Source organism: Pyrus communis, chromosome 12 (genome assembly GCF_041283825.1).
Source record: "Pyrus communis isolate YQ-2024b chromosome 12, ASM4128382v1, whole genome shotgun sequence".
NCBI lineage: Eukaryota > Viridiplantae > Streptophyta > Magnoliopsida > Rosales > Rosaceae > Pyrus > Pyrus communis.
The window spans coordinates 7,647,623-7,654,651 of record NC_142576.1 but is presented as its reverse complement, the minus strand read 5'-3'; the positions used below and the strand labels follow the sequence as shown (position 1 = coordinate 7,654,651).

The 7,029-nt window shown below is 36.2% G+C and overlaps 2 long non-coding RNA genes and 1 pseudogene across 2 annotated transcripts; 1 reads left to right on the top strand and 2 right to left on the bottom strand.

Annotated features, from left to right (window-relative positions):
- Positions 1 to 1,011: 1,011 nt before the first annotated feature.
- LOC148692264 (secreted RxLR effector protein 161 pseudogene) lies at positions 1,012 to 1,629 on the bottom strand (annotated as a pseudogene).
- Positions 1,630 to 2,963: 1,334 nt separating this feature from the next.
- On the top strand, positions 2,964 to 5,592 carry LOC148692263 (uncharacterized). The gene is made up of 2 exons (XR_015953790.1): positions 2,964 to 3,395; positions 5,309 to 5,592. It is a non-coding gene; the product is annotated as an uncharacterized LOC148692263 (long non-coding RNA).
- Positions 5,593 to 5,876: 284 nt separating this feature from the next.
- LOC148692262 (uncharacterized) lies at positions 5,877 to 6,918 on the bottom strand. Its single transcript, XR_015953791.1, has 2 exons — positions 6,779 to 6,918; positions 5,877 to 6,068 (listed from the first exon to the last, which is right to left on the bottom strand). It is a non-coding gene; the product is annotated as an uncharacterized LOC148692262 (long non-coding RNA).
- Positions 6,919 to 7,029: the final 111 nt, after the last annotated feature.

Here is a 7,029-nt window from a genome sequence, read left to right as displayed (position 1 = left end):
TTCGCAACAGGTATGAGGAAGGGATGCATCTGTTGGGAGACATCTTCTCAGATGGGTGTGTTCTTTCTGTGCTCTTTCACACTTCAGACTTCATCTGAAAAGATGAGTCTATTGGTAAAAAATAATTAATTAATTAAATTCGAAATTAATTAAAAATAATTAATTAAATCCGAAAATAATTAATTAATTTAATTATTAGAGCCTGAGCCCCAAGGTCCAAGCCCATCTTTTGATAATTAATTATATATTAATTACCAATTAATTAGTACACCCCAAAGCCCAACCCCAAGGGTGAGCCCAATTTTAGTTTCTAAGGCCTATTACTCCAATCACTTTCTATAAAAGACAAAGCCTTATAAAGTAAGCATACCTTTTGGGAATGGTCAATGTGGGACAAAGAAAATTATACTCAAAATTTCCAACAATACCCCACATTTGAATGTAAATGTATGACTAGCCTGCCTAAAACTGAGAGAGAATAAACATCATATGCATCGGGTGAAGTTTCTTTTGGACTTGAACTTACCCTAGTGAAAACTATCGAGTTTACTTCTTGACGCAGTGGATGTGGAAGATCTTGAACTGTTCACCACATTAATAAACCGAGACAATATGCTACACACATATCATGTCTGCCACACATCAATTTATACAGTTGTGTTCATTTTGGCCCTGAACAGATCCCGAATTTCGTAAGAGCTTTAGAGAATTTAGCCATTTCAATTCTCATAAATGCAGCCCCATTTACTCCTATATAGGTGACATTAAATAGGAATAATCTGCCATATTCCTCTTGATAACAAGATATTAATGTCATTAAATGTATAAAACATAACCCCTTAAACTTCAACAAACAACACACATTTTATCATAAGAATGGGTAAGTTGCCTGTTTAACTTTTGAATCAAACTCAACCAGTTTGCCTATTGAACCTAGACCATGGGATCTTCAATCAGCTAGGTTAGGTTTCCGCCCAGTTCAATTCATTGAATTGGCTTGAGACCCATTTCTCATGATGTAAATAATATTTGCTTTCTTGATAGGCCTTTTGTCAAAGGATCGGCTATATTTTCCTTTGACTTTACATAATCAATGGATATTATTCCAGTGGAGAGCAACTTCTTAAGAGTATTATGCCAATGCCTGATGTGTCGCGACTTTCCATTGTATACATAACTTTTGGCCCTTGATTGCGCGGCCATGCTATCACAATGTATACATATAGCAGTTACAGGCTTTGGCCACACTGGAATATCCTCCAAAAAATGTTTGAGCCACTTGGCTTCTTCGCCAGCCAAATCTAAAGCTATAAACTCGTACTCCATGGTGGAACGAGCTATACATTTTTGTTTAGAGGATTTCCAAGATATTGCTACACCTCCCAAGGTAAAAACATATCCACTTGTCGACTTGGATTCTATAATGTCAGAAATCCAATTGGCATCACTGAAGCCTTCTACAACAGGTGGATACTTTGTGTAGTGTAATCCGTAGTCAACTGTATTTTTCAAATACCTTAACACTCTTACTAAAGCATCCCAATGCTCTTGTGCCGGATTACTTGTATATCTACTAAGCCTCCTTACTGCATAAGCTAAGTCAGGCCTAGTTGAATTCATCAAGCACATTAGACTTCCAATTACTTAAGAATATTCAAGTTAGAGATATAGGGCCTTTAATTTTCTCCAACTTGCATCCAGCATCAAAAGGAGTTGCAACAGGTTTGCAGTCAAATTGACCAAACCTTGGTAATATTTTTTCTGCATAATGGGATTGTGTAAAGACATACCCTTCACTATTTCTCTTAATTTGAATTCCGAAAATAATTAATTAATTTAATTATTAGAGCCCGAGCCCCAAGGCCAATCTTTTGATAATTAATTATATATTAATTACCAATTAATTAGTACACCCCAAAGTCCAACCCTAAGGGTGAGCCCAATTTTAGTCTCCAAGGTCTATCACTCCAATCCCTTTCTATAAGAGACAAAGCCTTATAAAGTGAGGAAATCTTTTGGGAATGGCCAATGTGGGATAAAGAAATTTCTACTCAAATTTCCAACACAGTTATCGTCTTCGTCTCCTAGGGGTAAACGGTCTGGCTTTGAGAAGAAGTTTGGTAAATATGTTGCACATGGAATTGAGTCAAATACATCGGTAGTTAAAGGAGAAGGATTCAGGATAGGTAATCAAGCAGTGCACAAGTATGGTCTAAGGAGGACCCTCAACCATATTCAAAAGACAGGAAGCTTTCCTTCTTACACGTCTAGAATCGATTGATGATTCTCATAAACTTATGAGCTGGTTGGTTATTTTTAGCGGATCAGGATCCTCTCTTGATCCTTGTATGGGGATCCTCATGATCAAGAAGTGTGGACCGTTAGATTTTTATTTAATGGCTACAAACAGGAGGGTCCCTTTAAAGTTATAATAATTATAACCGTTGGATTTTTATCCAACGGCCCACACTCCTTGATCATGAGAATCCTCATCCTTAGATCAAGAGAGGATCCTGATCCATTTTTAGCTACAACTTTTGAGTTTATGACCAAAACTATAGATACATTTACATATACAAGTTTATAAGCAATTCATTCTCTCTATTTCATACACACCTACACATGCTAAACAGTAGGCCATAGCTTTCAGCTACAAGGCCCAATTTCTGCCAGCTTCTCACAAGGCAAATTAGAAAAAATTGTGGAAAATTGAGATTCCAACGTAAAACAAATTTACTATATGGTAAGTGCCCCTCTCATTAATATCGGATTCATTCTCAACCTACCCTTTTTTTGGACAACACATATCGGACAACGTGTGTTGTTACAAACTTGTATCTTAAAATAATGTATTTTATTTCTGAACAATGTTAAAGGTTCAAAATACCCCTAGTTGGGTGTCTTGAATAATTGTGGAGCTCTAAGTTAAGTTCCAATTTCTCAATTTTCCTATATTATTAAATTAGCTTTCTTTCTCACGAGTGTGTGAACGGAATCGGAATTAAAATCAGAGTTACAAGAGTTAAGTTACGAATTTAAGTGAGGACACTCAGTAATTTCAAATGGGGAAATCATTAAGTAGGCTTAACTCTAATCCCCCTCTCTTTCCCTCATTTCTACAAAATCTTTCCTTGTCTCTAACTCTCTGTCCCTCTCTCTCTTAGCTCTGAGAGCACCAAACCTCACCAACTCCCATTTTCCGTCCAAAACTCAACCCTAGACTACCATATTCGAACTCTCTGTGACCTGAGGACCACAAGAGTGTCCTTGCATGTGGGTTTTGGTGACTGGAAGTGGGTGAGCTCTGTGCTCCAAGATTCTCGGGCGAATTCCGCGTTGAAAACCAACGAAAACGCCATTGATGGAGCTCGGGGGATCATTCCTTTGAATTCAAGGTAATGTTTTCTAGCTTTGTGCGTGAATTCTGGTTAGAAATTGAAGGTTTCTAACATGTGCATGTAGTGTTCTTTATAGGGATGGCAATGGCTCGGTTTGGGAACGGAAATGCTATATCCATCCTCATAACCACGAAAATTAACCATATTCATAACCGCTAATTAACCATTGGGTATTATCCATTAACCATACCCACCGGGTAACGGATTTCCTATCGGTTAACGGTTATACTATCTTGGTCAATACAAAAAATATATTCGTTCATTTCATGCATGTTAATTTAGTTTTGTCATTAAATATTTAATGTATATCATGATTTAATGAATGGATCTTGTGGAGTATAAAAATTAAAACTAAACGTTGATAATGTTGGCTGATTTTTTATATCTGTCATAAATACTATTGATTTGGATTCTCATAGATTTTAATTCATTTCAAAACTTTTTAATTTGCACACAAATGCAACTCATACAGTGCAAGTTTTGTATTCTCAAGGTAATGGATTCCGTGAATCATATATATATATATATATTATAATTATATATAAATACTATTATATTATATATAATTTTGTTCGGATTCGGAACCCTACAATCATATCAAAACCATAACCGAATATTATTCACGGTTTTTCTCCATATCCAAAATATACTTGAATTTTCATACCCAAATCCAATCTATTCGGACGGTTATCCACGGTTATCGGTTTTAACTAGTTCTTTACACTTCCAAAATTCGGCAAGTTTCCTTTAAATCCTAGGTGGATTCGACCCCATTTCGTCCAAATTAGAGTCTAGGTAAACTTCTCAACCTTTATATGTGAATTTTGGTGAAAATGGGTGTAATTCGAACAAAGCCCTGACCGGTTACTGGGTTGTTCTGCAGTTTCCAGTGAATCTCTGCCGATGGTCGCCGTTAGAACAAAGGGTGGCAACAACGAATTCGATTAATCTTAACTGAATCTCTGACGGCAAATGTATATTCTGTCTACTTCTTATGATTTTTCTAACAACCGACGCGTGGCTCCAGCGACTGCGACGCTTACTCGTCAATCCATGGTGGCAAGTACGACGGCGCATTTGCCGGCGACGATGGCGGCGCGTCTAGTGGGTGTGACACCACAACAGTGACGCGTGACAAGATGACGCGTGCATGACCCAAGACCCGTTGAGGTTTCTTTACATTCTGAATCATGTGGAGCCCTCCGTTTACACAAAATCAATGTCTAAATAATAGTTTTGGACATGGGATTATGAATTGTTAGGAAATGCTTAATGAAGAGAAGTTCTACATCCACATGTGCGAGTGAGATTAAGTTGGAATCGGGAAGTAGCCTAAAGAGGAATTTTGCTCGGCATACGTGTAAGTGAATTCCTTTAAAAACAACGTTTTCGATTAGACTATTTTTGATGCCTAATTGATTTGAATTAGGCTTTGGTGAAACTTATCTAGAAATGATATTATAGTTACTTCTATGACTGGTGATTTATTTTCACCACATATCATCATACATTTTGTATAGCTATCTATAACCGTAGGATTATTACAAGTACCGATATTACTAATAAATGCTAGTATGATTTATTGTTTTCAAGTATGATTTGATTGCTCTGAGGGGATTTGGCTGATGATTGTGATGATTTGGTTTATCTTGGAATTCATGTTTTCGTTGACTATATTCTAGTAGATATTATTATGTAGTTTTCAACTATATATGTATTCTAAAGGATGAGGAGGAGGGAGGGGGGGGGGGAGTAGATATTATTATGTAGTTTTCAACTATATATGTATTCTAAAGGAGGAGGAGGAGGAGGAGGAGGAGGGAGGGGGGGGGGGGGGTTTTAATATTTCGAAATGATTTTGACTAGAAAAATGTTACAATCCACTTACACTTTGCCTTTTGACTTCTCAGGACATAGTGAGAACAAGGAGGCATGGCAGTGAGGCTATTCACCTTCAAGGTAGGGTGATTTCCTTTCTATTTTATCTAGTTATAATAAACTGCATGATCGTACTGTTGATTATGCATGGCACTGCACTTAATTTGTGTTAACTATTGTATGTACTACTATAAGCTCTGGATTGATGTGATAATTATGGGTTAGAATCCATTGACTTGTGTTCGCAAGTAGGGATGTTGTTTAGGATTTTGTAGGATATCTGGATTTTTAATTAATAAAGAACGCTTTGTTCAAATCCTTTCACATCATTATTTTCTTACTATGGCTTCGTCATTAAGTTAATGGTGTTTTGTCATTCCTACGATGAGGTTACATTTTTAATTTGGTGTCGGCCAGCACATAATTATAGCTCTTTAGCTAGTTGGTTATTGGATCGGGGTGTGTCATGCATTGACTATGGTTGACCGCCACCTCATAATAAATTGTTAAAACTTTTAGAAAGGATTGAATGTTCTAAAAGTTAGTTAGAATCAGTTATATAACTTTAAAGCTATATAATGAGAACTCTATATAGAGCACTGTAGAATACAAAGATCAATATATAAATCTTATACATTCAGCTCTCACTATTCTTTTCTACAAATTCTCTTCTTTTCTGTTTGCTTCATTTCTTGCTCAAGCTTTCTCTATCTTCTGTAACTCTATCAACATGGAATACGGGTGATACATCACCTATGTGGTCATTGGGCTTCACATATAGGACAACCTGCTCTAAAATTATGAAGAAAGTTTAGATTCCATCGTAAAACCAATTTGCTATATGGGGAACTTACTTATAAGCCTTTGCAAGGCTTTTCCTCTCATCAATGTGAAATTCATTTTCAAAAAAATTAATTAATTAGGGTTAGCCCTTTGAAACAAATGATATATTTACAATAAAAAGTAGAAGGCGAAGCCAGAATTTTTTGTCAAGAAGGGCAAGAATTTCAAGTTTCTTGTCATTCAAAATAGGTAGGTTGGTTTGTATCAAATCTAGCAAGAGTAGCTCAAGCGCTCAGGATGTTCAAAAATTTATAGCGCAACATTAATATTGTCCAACACTAAATCTTGATGCACAACATTACAGTTAGTAGAAATTCAATAGTATAAAACCTATCTATCCACTATGAAGCACATCAGAAGATATTCACAACCCAAAAAACTATGATAATCAAAAGAAAATCAAATGTCATTGAATATTTTCAATCTAGTGTTCAAGAGTTTTAATCATTTTAAAAGCAAACTCAAAATATAGTCAAAATTATACAATAAATTAGTACAATAATTTGGTAGCAAGCTTGATAAATAAATAAAAAACAAAAATGACGTGGTTCTAAAAAGAAAAGTTAAAAATGAATAAAAACAAAAAGTCAGAAGATTGGTTAAAATAAATAAATAAATTAATTATTTTGGGGTGTTCAAAAAAATACATTATCTTCTACCTCGCACGCCGCCTCTGCAACAAAAACCATTTTCAGATTCCGACGTAACGGCGTTCTACACATACGCCCGTTTAGCTTCCAATCAGCCCCTCCTAGACCTGAATAGCAAGTCAAAAAACCAGATTTCATTTCCGATCGAACGAGGGGGGGGGGGGGGGGGGGGCGGCAATACAGCAAACCAGACTCATGTGCTCCTTTTATGGCCCTCTTTGCGCCTTAATAGCTTCGCCCATGGGTAGAAGAATAAATTG